The following is a 12,182-nucleotide window of genomic DNA, read 5'->3' on the forward strand; positions in this document are numbered from 1 at the left end:
AAAGAAAATGAGCATTAATACTTATTCATTTTTAAAATGTTCCCTTTCCTGTAAAGCTTGCTGGTTCTCTTAGTAGAGTTAATTGCCTGCATGTCTGAACCTCATAGTACTTATTTTTCTATTTTCAGAGATTTGAGGGGAGGCGTATTGTTTTCCTTTCCTGATAGTGAACATGCTATTTTTTTATTCAACATTTTTTTAAATAAGAAAGTAATTTTAATTAAGAAAAAAATTATAGCAGTGCAGTCAATATAATTTTTATTGTTTGTTATTGCCTAACAACATTTTACCAGACAAGGGAGCTATATTTCATACACAAAAATATCACTTTGTTCTCACTGTTCCTTTCTTCATCTCTCCATAGCTGTCAGTACTCTCACTCTGGAGAGTATTATTTCCATGGGACTTCCATGTCTTCCATTTCATAATACAGTTAGGGAATATGAATCAGGAAATCACATCCAAGCAGTTGTTACGGCGAAAGAATAAAAAAAACAAGAAGTTGAGACTTGTGGATCAAAATTGCTAGAAATGAAGAACAAGCCAGTGTTTCTTTCCCAGGTCTGCCTATCTATTCTGATCAAAATGGATAAATGAGAAAGTAGAAAGTGATCTCATCTCCTGGGTCACTGAATGCTGTTTAATGCTGAAACAACTTTACTACCCAACAGTAAAACCTGAAGAGTAGACATATGGTGGAGCAAGTGCCAAGGACGTTTGAAAGTCTCAGGTGACGATGAACAATTCATTAGTTGTAGAGTCCTGTACGCGTTCTGTCCCAGCTGTCCACAGCTGACACTGGGACTGGAAATACAAAAACCAGCTAACATGGTAAGAGAAGGGAAAAATTAAATTTGATAAAAATAAAAGTCTTAGAAAAATAAATGTTAACAATCCTGCATTTGAGTATAGTTTTCATACAGATTTATGACTTGGTAAAAAAAAAAAATCAATGTCAAATGGCACCCAAAGTAAAAGAAAATCTATGTGAGCTTATGCAAGAAAATTGCAGTAGATGATAGATAGAAAACTGATGAAGTGACATTTAGACATAGGTTGAAAGAAAAGTTTCCAAGATCAAAAATTTTCCATTATCCTTTGAGGACTGTATACAAAATATTTGATCTACTTGTCATGCATGGTATTGACATTCTATCTTTTGACTCACAGCATAGGGTATGTCTAGTTACTTTCAACATCATGTTATTTAGAATCTTTGTATGAGGTTTATTTCATTTAAAGAGTAACAATGTAAAATCTAATCATGATAAAATAGCCTAAAATAACTCTGTGTGAAAATCTGTATTAAAAAAACATCTAACAAACTCTGTCAGTATTACCACGTGATCCCCCAAAAGGAATTAAAATTAACATGAAGATTAAAAAATCCCCAAAAAACCCTTCTCTGCATCATTCTTAGCCTTTGCAAAAGAATCTACTACCAGCATAAGTACACCTTACTGCATGTAACTGCTAAAATAGTGAGACATTTGTTAAACAATATTAATGAACTGTACATGACCTTTGCCGACAATTAATCTTTAAAAGCAGTAAACTAACTTACATCCACATGGTTGACAAACACTGAGTAAATATTACTGTGGATGACATTAGATATCAGCATGTACAAATATAATATACCGAGTGGGATGATTTCCCAAGAAAATAGTCTCTGTTTCCCTGTGTTAAACAGTGGCTGTCAACTCTTAACATCCTTCTTTAGTAGAATTTCCTTGTTTCACAACAGGAAAATATTCTGTGAATACCTAACTGATACAAACACCACTTTATTAATTTCTGGTTTTAACTCCTTAGTAGATATAGAGAGACACAGTGTCAACCAAAGATAGGACAACAAGATTAAAAGTAAGAAGATGAAGAGTGAAAATCTGTTGTTCCTGTCCATTTCTTTTAGTAGAGAGCAAAGGAAATAATAGTAACATAACAATTAGCCAACAGATATGTGGATCAAGTCAGCAAGACAATTCAAAGACAACATTGTTTTATTTCATTGTTACTGAAAATGTAAAAATATTATAAAGTTAAAATAAATGAGAACCAGGTCTTACCATAGATTTTGACACCAGTATGAATTTTCAAAACCTATCTGTTTACAAGCTTTGCTAGTACCTGTAGGGTGGAACTAAAGCCAGAGAAGCCAAGGAATAGGTTGCCAGTGAAGTTTAACTCGACTAGAGAAATTCAGAACATGAGAGAATGCTACTAATCCACAAAGGTAAAAAATATCATTCTGGTTCAGATCAGCCAAAGTGTATGGTTCAAAGTATATCAAAGATGCACTAAATGCAGGGCTTCAAACCTCTGAGTCTTGACTGAAATCCCTCTAGGTCTTTCTTATTTTGACACAAACAAAAAGAGCATATCTATTTTTTCTCATTTCTGAAATTGAATTTGTTTGCAGTTGCATCTAAAACGCTTTATTCTGAAAGATGGTATTAAGAGTCTGAAGATTTTCTGTATGAATTCTTCCACCAGTCTTCAAAAAAAAGTGCAAATACTAAATCTTCTGTATGCACATTGTATGTGTGTGTTACTTACATGTACAAATATGTGTACAGATGAGCATGGTATTTATATGCCATGATTTGAAGAAAAGTCAAGAGAAAGTAAATGAGTAATGTAAAAGGTGCATGAAGATTCATTGCAGCCAAGATTATAAAAAAGGTATCCTTTTATGAGCTCATCAGAAAGGCCGAGAGGTAAGATATGTTTCTTTCAGAATTCACCTGTGAATTTTTTTTGAACATGAAGTTATTAAACAGTTTTTTAAGAATGTTGCTAGTGACAGCCTTATTAAAGTCAAGGAATTTGTATGAAATGAGATGGATTCAACATTCTTCTGCTTCAATATTATTGCATAGGTAGCAACTTCACACGAGTTATAAATATAACCAGTCAGTGTAACACTGAGTGGAACAATTCAACCCAAGAGAGAATAGAGTACAAGCCACTCTAATAATATTACTTTTAGGTAGATCATAGTATTCCCTGTAAAAGGAGAGCATATCTGAAATATATAAACATATGATATACTATAATGAAAATAAGAATATGCAGTATTTCATACATATATATTCAATTAAAATATATGCTACTATATAGACTATTTACAATATTCTGTATAACATAAAAGGACTTTCTGATAATGTAAAAAATGCAAGTACCAGCACTACAGCAACTGGAGACTTATTTTTTTAGTGAGGGGAGAAGTCCTCTACATTCTTAGTCTGCTACTTCCCTAATTCTGTGAACTCTTATAAAATAATGTATAGCAAAAATGAAAGTTGCATCATGTCTAAAATAGTGTATCTCACTATATCGTCATGTCCTCTACAAGCAGATACAAGTATAACTGGAATTCATTTAAAGTTCTAACAATCTCATATTGTGTATTTGGGGTCTTCATTAAAGGCTCTGCTATAAACTTGTCCTTGTTTAAATTTCTAAGAATATGATTTTTCAGGGGGCCATAAATAGTGTTTTTTGGTTCTGTTTTTTTTGTTGTTGCTTTAGGAGGTGTGTGTGCAGAGCTTTCATCCTTAAACATTTATGATTATGATGCTGTTATTGTCGACAAAATTGACAATGTTGACTGGCATGACAATTTTACATACATTTTATGCAAGACAATGTATTCAGTATTAGATAAAGCAGCAAGCCAGCCAGTTACAAGTTGGCAAATCAAAAGATTGCTTTTAAAAGACAAATGGATACATTTTCCAAGGAAGAAAGTCCCTAATAGTTTTCCTTTTCTCTTAATCTGATTTTTTCTTCAACAAACAAATGAAGGGAAAACCAAATTACCCATAGCACAGGAAGAAGGTCATGAAAGACCGTATCCCATGGGAAGGACCCCATGCTGGAGCAGGAGAACAGCACAAGGAAGAAAGAGCAGCAGAGACAAAGTGTTATGAACTGACCGCAACCCCCATTTGCCATCCCCCTGAGCCACTTAGCAGCGGGAAGGAGGTAGAAAAATCAAGAATGAAGGAGTGAAATTGAGCTTGGGGAGAAGTGGGGAGTAGGGGGAAGGTACTTTTATTTTTGTCTTTGTTTCTTGCTATCTTACTCTTCTATTAATTGGCAATAAATGAAATTAATCTTCCCCGAGTTGAGTCTATTTTGCTCATGACAGTAACTGATGAGTGATCTCCATGTTTTTAGCTCAACCCATGAGAATTTCCATCTTATTTTCCCCCTTCATCTTGTTGGGGAGGGAGAGTGAGAGAGTGGCTGGGTGGGGGTCTGTCAGCCAGCCAAAGTTAATCCACTACAGCTCCCCTTGGTACCTCCAGTAGCCAACTCTCAGACCTGCTGGTCTCTCTGGTACCCAGACCAGGCTTATGGCCTCCCCAGTACTTGGCTCCCCAAACTCTTATTCTACTCACTGGTGAGCCTGACTTGCTCACAGCGATTGCCTACACTACGTACACAACCACACAGTACGCACAGTCTACTGAGTGTACAAGTAGACACTTAAAATTACTCAATTTTCAGTAATTTATGCAAGGACTTCAGTTAGCTAAGGGAATTCATGCATCAAATTCAATTATATGAGATATATTTCAGCTGACGCAAATAACATTCTTAGTATTATGCATTTAGTGTATTTTTAATCAATATTTGTCCTTTTTATTTCTGTCAGCTAGTTTACCATGACTCCCTTTAGGCAGAATTATAATCCTCTTGTCTCTAAAAAATAAACTTGCTGATAAATTTGGAGACGTGTACAAAATGTTACACTCTAACTCCCTGATGGTTAGTGAAAGAATAAAAATGTGGGGTTTTTCTTCTGCATTATCAATAATATATCTATTTGTAATAGGAAGTAATATTAGTTTAATATGCTAGTTGCAGTGACATTATATTATTTTAATAAATGTATTTTCATCAGCAGAATAACATTGAATAAGAAATATCTTGTTATAAAATGCATAAATATGTTTGTTAAAATGTGAACTTCCTAACAAAAAGCATGACAACTTTTCTTTTCCCTAAAGCATTCCACTGTTTTAAAACTTATCTCTTAAAATAACTTAAACATTTCTGACCTGGAGTTATAAGAAGTCAGATAATGGTGATTACAAGTCACAGTTACATAACTTTCTATCCAGAAATCTTAAAGTATTCCACAGCCTTACAAACCAATTTACCAATTCTTAAGAAATCACTAGCATTTGTCTCTTAAAAAGTGTACAATGGGCTTTTATATATTTTCCATAACTTCCATAACAAATGCAATCAGTTTAAAAGTGAAAAGATTAAAGTACTTGATAGCCATATTCAACTATTCTGAATTACCCACAGGGATTCTTGTAGTTAACCCTTAAAAAAGCAAAAAAGCTTCATGTTATCCACACTACAGTAACAAGGAAATACTTGAATCAGAATTGAAAACTGATATATGTGATACACAGTACAAATACTTTACAAACCAATATTATCCATCATTCATATAGTTATCTGAAGTTCAGCTTCTTTGGGAATCTCATGTTGGCTTGTGCACATAAAACCTTAATCGGACTGACCGGCTTGCATTGGAGTGCAATTAATTTGACAAATGACTCAATGACTAGAATTTGTTTAATAATCTTATGATGATATGTAGCCTTGAAGTAAATCCAAAGTATTGATCTCACAGTTGGAAATACAAAGAAATAAAACAAAATAAACAGCTTGCTTTTTTTCATTAACATAAGCAAATACGATGGAAGAAGACTGTGAAATTCAACTTTGCATAAAGAATATGCAAGAAAAGGTGGACATTGCTTAACCACTTGAAATCTTACTTAAGCCTAGGTCTAGGAGGTTTTCTCCTGATTCTCTAAACAGTGGTGATTTCATCTATGACCAAGGTCATAAGAATAAATTAATGAAAAAATTAATGAGTGTTCCCTTATTTCAGTCTAAGTCAAATATTTGGAACCATTTTGATTCTCTTAAATAGTTCTTCCTTTGGGACTAACCATTATAGTAATCAGTTAGACTCAGGTTAATGGTGAAACGGATGATGTCAGAAGCATCGACACTTTCCAAATCTGAAAACAAAGAAAACATGGCATGTACAAATTTTCAGTAGAACATTTAGCAAATTTGTACATGCTTTTAAACATCTGTTGTCAGTCCACATATATAGCTGTGTTCTCATCTTGGCTAGTGTAGTAGCTAGCCATGGTAGTAGCATGTCTACAACTACCAAAAAAGGGAGCAGTTTGACTGTACATGGGCTTTCAAACCTGTACATCAAGCTTATAAAAGGCCCTTCCCAAAGTTTATGCTGTCAGATGTCAGAGATGTCCTTTTAATGCCCTTTTCCTTGCATCTCTTACACTTTTAATTTTTTTTTTATTTTATTTTATTTTACAGGTGTATGAATGAAAGGGTAAACAATTTATGCCTATCTCATTAGCTTTAGTCTCCATAATATTGCTCACACTGATGGTGTCTTTTGCTGTCTTTATATGCCTTTTAAAAGCTATTACCCTGATTCTGTATTGCATGGCATTTTGAGTAGCCATTTATACCTGTGCAATGCGAATGCAAACAATGTAATTTTATTAGGTTCTGATTAAAGCATTGTTTTGTTCAGGAGTAACTCCCTAGAGAAGGGGCAGGACTGTGAATTATCATGACAATCATCTTTATGACAAGGGTAGAAAAGGTGAATGAGCTTGTAATGGGATTAGCATAATGATCTGTATTTTATACATTTTTTTCAAAGTCTCAGTTTCAAATGGTTTTAGCCATCTGATTTCCATTAAAGTCTGTTGGAGTCATGTGGCTTAAATACCACATGGCACTATGCAATGCAGGGGAAATAATTATGGACAGTATAATTGCATAAGACTAAACTCATATTGCTTCCAGTAGATGTCCCGGCTGTGTTATCTGTGTAGCTTTCTGTGTATTTAAAATCTGATTTCTCCCTGGTATGAAACAAATTAAAAATAGCATGTTTTGGAAACACTTTTATAGCAAATGTGGACACTTCTTTTGATGCTGGAAGGCTAGTAGTTACAGAATAAGCCTAATAAAACTACAATAAACAGGTACACTAGAATGTCTGGTTTTCTAATTAAGTGATAATAGTACTATTGTGCTATTTTATGAGGTTATAATCCTGTTCCCAAACTATGAGGCTGAAGGATGAACAGTTTATTCCAAGTCTAGAACTACATTATTGCCTCATAAAACAGTGCAGCAGCATATTATGGGTATGATGTAACTAGGATTAGTGCTACTGTAGCTTTTTGTACTTTTTAACAGTTTAGACAGTCATAGTGAAAATCTGATTAGAGTTATATATCATATATGAATACATAGGGTGAGATGATAATGAGTTTGGAACCGGATAAGTAGGTTAAACCACAAAAGACTGCATGAAACCAAATTCTGCCAATTACTACTTTGCAAATGTATTCACATCACTTTGAAAGGAAAGTAAAAAACATGCGAGTAATAATGCTGGTTTTCTGTTTGCGTACAACTGTGGGACTATTGACTTACACTATGCCTTTAGTCACTGAGTGAAGTAAAATGCATAATGCAGAAAATGTTGCCTTAGGGTTGATCTGCAAGCATCTATATTTTGCATTACTCATGTGAATAGGCATAATGAAGTCAATGCAGCTACTCAGATATGTAAATTTACCCACATATATTAGAAGATTCAGGGTCAGAATCATAATTTCTTGTTAATCTTACTTTCAGCATTTTGATATTAGAAAATAATAAACCCTTCTCATTACCAATGTAAAGCAAAAAGAATATATGTGGAAGGCTGTTGCTGGCTGCAGATTATCCACTGAAGTGGGAGAGAGTTACCTAATTAATGGTCAATGGACAAAGCATATCACATACATAGAATGACGCGATACACATTGCTTGTCAGCTGTAGGCTTGTAGCGTTTGCATACAGAGTAGAGATACTATTAAAAAATTAATAACTTTAATCAGTTTTGTTTATTATTTTAGACATTAGACGTGCAAGTAATAATCTTCCTACAGTTTAACTCAAGAGCACGTTGGCTGCCTATTGCAGTCTTGCATTCCTCTTTTTAACCAAATTTCCAACACCAATCTTAATATTAAAACAATTGATTTGTTTTTCTTTCAAATTCCAAATTATTTCTTCCAAAATGCAGAAATATCCAAAGAGTGCTAATGGGAAAAATGAGAAAGAGAAAGGAAAAAAAGAAAAAAAAATTTCAAAATGGCTAGAAATTCTATAAATTAAAATAAAATCTACCTATTTAATTTATCAAGAATATGTGGTACAGTTTAAAATATAAAATTAAGAAAGTTTTTGAAAGACGAAGATACAAAGCACCTTTATAATCATCACATGAAGTGCAGAGCAGGACCTTTTTCCTACTGCTACAGAGAAAAGTGGAATGGAAGCTTGGTTACTGTGCTCATGTGCTGGTAAAAGCATCTTGTTCAACACCCCATTTTCTCATGGATAAGCTTAGCTAAATATTATTCAGTTATCAGAGTATATGCAAAACAATATCATCAGTGAATGTCTCTCCTTTTTGTAGTGTTTACCTCATTACTTCCTCTTTCTGCTTCATAGATTTCTGTAGTACAAAATTAATTATTGTGATTTAATACACCAATAATTTAGAATTCGAAAATTTGATATTTGTTGATGTTCAAAATCAGTACATGCTAACATACTTTGCATCGTATAAGGCAGCAATGCCATTTTGACTTTGGCAGAATGGCCAAAATAAAAACAGTTACTTAGAACAAGTTTCTTTGAAGAATGTATCATTTTCTCCAATAGTTCTAGTGTTCAAATGATGTAGATTCAAAAGATTATAGTCTTTTACAGGATAGGACTTGAGGAATTGATTACTGACAGCATGGATATTAACTGTCAGTTCTGCATTTACCAGAAGAAAAACACAGTAAGTGTCTGAAATTAAATATGTATTTTGTGCATTATGGCATCTATCCAGTTCTGAAAGATTTCACTACAAAAAGATTTCAGTATAAAAATTATTGAAGGACAAGCTGTATTGTAGGACTTTTTTCAATATTCAGATCAAGTGGAGAAAAATTAGACAATGGTTCAACCAAATGGCATATCCTTGTTGCATGTCTGCCACAGAAATGTCTCTCTGAGAACAATGACAAATCTGTGAGTCTCCCAGATTTATTTATTTATTTTTCTTGTGTATGACCTGCACTGTACTTCCTAGCTACTATTTAATATTCTTCAGTCTTTTTCCCATGACCAACTTAGGCAAATTGCACATAGCGTATAAAATTTGCTCAGAAGTGGAGCTAAGCTACTGCTGTGGAAACCTATTTTTTTCTTCAGCAAACACAAAATGCTGCAGTTTTTCATGTGCATTACTGCTGATACAATAAAGACTGTCTCTTTCCACCTTCAGCTAGATACAACAAGCTGACAGTGTCATATTTCAGTATTTGTGAAGGCAATAGAATGCTTTGCCTTTTACATAACTGTGTAACTATTAAATAATTAATCCTATACCATCCTTGTGAGGTTGATAAGTATTATCCTCCTCTTATAGATGAGGCAGTAAACACCAAAGACTAAATTCTATTGACGTCAGCAGAGGGTTATTAAGGATTTTGTAGAAGATCACAAAGTTAAAGGGTCTTTAGCTCCTAATTCTGTGGCCGGTCCAATGGTCTAAACTATCTAATATTAAACACATTTTAGTGCTTCTCTTACAGAACCACAGATCATCCCCAAATATACTGGATACGAAAGGGTATAATTTATCCACTGCATATGATGTTCTCCAGGAGGCTATAAACACATGAACTGCAGAATAGTTTCCTCTCTTACAGTTATATTTTCTAGTTCCTTCCTTTTGCCATTGAGAGAAAAAGCAACACAACCTCAAGTCCATTTATTATTTAGGAAAAGTGAGAAGCTATTTTAAACTCCTTCTGATTAATCCTTTTTAGGATTTATCATTCAATTACTTTTGTACTATGCAGCATTTGCCTATGGTAAGATGTAATACATGCAGTTTGGCACAGAGTAAATGCAGGAAAACGATAGAATTCTTAGTATTTTTACATGTTATTCAAAAACCAGCACTGCAAGCTGAATGTCAGCTGCTAAACATACCATAAAAGCCTATAAGACAATGATATGTAGGAACAGCGTGATGTAGAGCTGTAGAAATCTGATTCAACATGTAACAATTTGAATGGGTCATCATTCTAATAGAACACTGATCAAAAAGAAGGTGAACTATCCTCTTTACCATGCACTTCCAGAATAATTCTATTCACTTGCTACCTCTAGCAAATGCTTCTTGCTAGCAAATCCTACTTTACTAGCAAATTAAAGAAAGCAGAGTACTAATGCCAGCTGACACAGAGGGCTTTCATGTAAATTCTTAGCCTCCTAAATAAAGGGGCCACACAGAAACTGCTTACCGGGAATTGTCCCTGGCCTAGAATTGTTTGGGAGACTTCTAATTGGCAGAGATCAAAAGAATGCCAAAATCAATTCTGAATACTTTTAGAATAATCAATTGCACTCCAGCACCTAGCAACACTTCCAAGAACTTTAACCTACCAGCATAAATATAGCCAAAGAAACCAGTGGTAGATGTCACCATACTGTCAGATAAAATTCTGTCCTTATTCTGCCTGTCTACCTAATCTTAACTGCATAAGTAAGTGCAAGATGAGATAGGAAGATCTCTGGTTAAAAGATGTTATAGCAGGTGGTGAGTGGATCTGCATCTCTGAATGTGTGTTGTGCATCAAGTTAACCAAAATGTCTTATCAACATAAACTCAAATATTAATAATTACTCAGGTGATTACTTAGGTTTTGGGTGCCATTTTCTCACAATTATTGACCATTATTGCTGATATCTTAAGTTTTTATCATAAGGATGGGTGTTTCATCCCACCTCAATCTGGATGTCTACAGCATCAATATTCATACTGGTCATCTAGTCTCCCTGTAAAAAAAGGAAATGTGGGAGGGAAAAAAAAGGAATTTCTAGACCATGAGTCATTTTGTCCTCAAGTGACTGCTAAAACCAAGCAAAATCAGCCATGCCTGGAAGTGCTTATTTGTCCCCAATAACTATGGATAAGGTCTTTATACAGCATAATTAGATGGTTGTAGATATCTAAAAGTAAGTGGAATTAATTTCACTCGAGTCTAGGCTGCTAGATGTGATTAGCAGAGTACTTTGGACAGTAGAGGGCATTGCTCCAACAGTGAAATAAGCTAAGGGCTTCCCCTGCCCCCCCCCCCCCTTACTTAAAGTTCATTTGTTTTTTGGAAAAGGTATTTGACTCATGCTTTCAAGACCCGTAACTGGACCCTTTTTAAAGAAAACATTGTAGCCAGATATTTGCAGAGTTAAGACAATTTATTTGTCCAGTTTATAAAGCTACTAAAAGTAGGCATGCCTTTCAGCAGTGTGTTTTCATCAGGCTTTTCTGCTTTACCAGTTATAACAGTTGATCTAACAAATGATATTACCTTTCCTCAGTTTGTCTCATTCACATAAACATTTGTACTATGGAATCTGTTTTGCCTGATTATTTTCCCATAACCAGATTTTTTATTCCTTCAGAATTATTTCTGAGAATTTTGTAACTTAAACATTTTGATTTATGATCAACACAGGTGTGTATATTCTGTAGATAATAAGGGAAAAGTGAATCCACTGAAGCACAGAAAACATTCTAGTGTGCAGGGCACCATGCTGAGATTCACAAACAATAAATTTAGTTTCTGACTTCAGGCAAGTCAGCTGCAGTGATCTACCCTGCAGTGGAAGGTGGTGGGGTAACAAAATAAATTCAGTACTTTGAGGTACTCAGGGTAAAAACCTTTAAAAGCGCATTCATGATTTTGAATTGAAAGGCCATTTTCGAAATAATCTTAGTCACCTAGATATGCATTGTGGGGGTTGGAGTAGGTGACCTTTAAAGGTCTGTTCCAACCTAAACTATTCTATGATTCTATGATAGGTGGAGTCCCTATCATCAGTTATGGCATTCTGCAGTACACCCACAAACTCAGAAAACAGAATTTACTGGAGCACACCCCATATCCTTCTCTGCCATGCAACCTGATCAGCTCTGGAAAAAAACCAAAATCACATCAGTTGATCTACTGTAAGATTAGGATCAAGAGCAAGG

The sequence above is a fragment of the Harpia harpyja genome, chromosome 15 (genome assembly GCF_026419915.1).
Source record: "Harpia harpyja isolate bHarHar1 chromosome 15, bHarHar1 primary haplotype, whole genome shotgun sequence".
NCBI lineage: Eukaryota > Metazoa > Chordata > Aves > Accipitriformes > Accipitridae > Harpia > Harpia harpyja.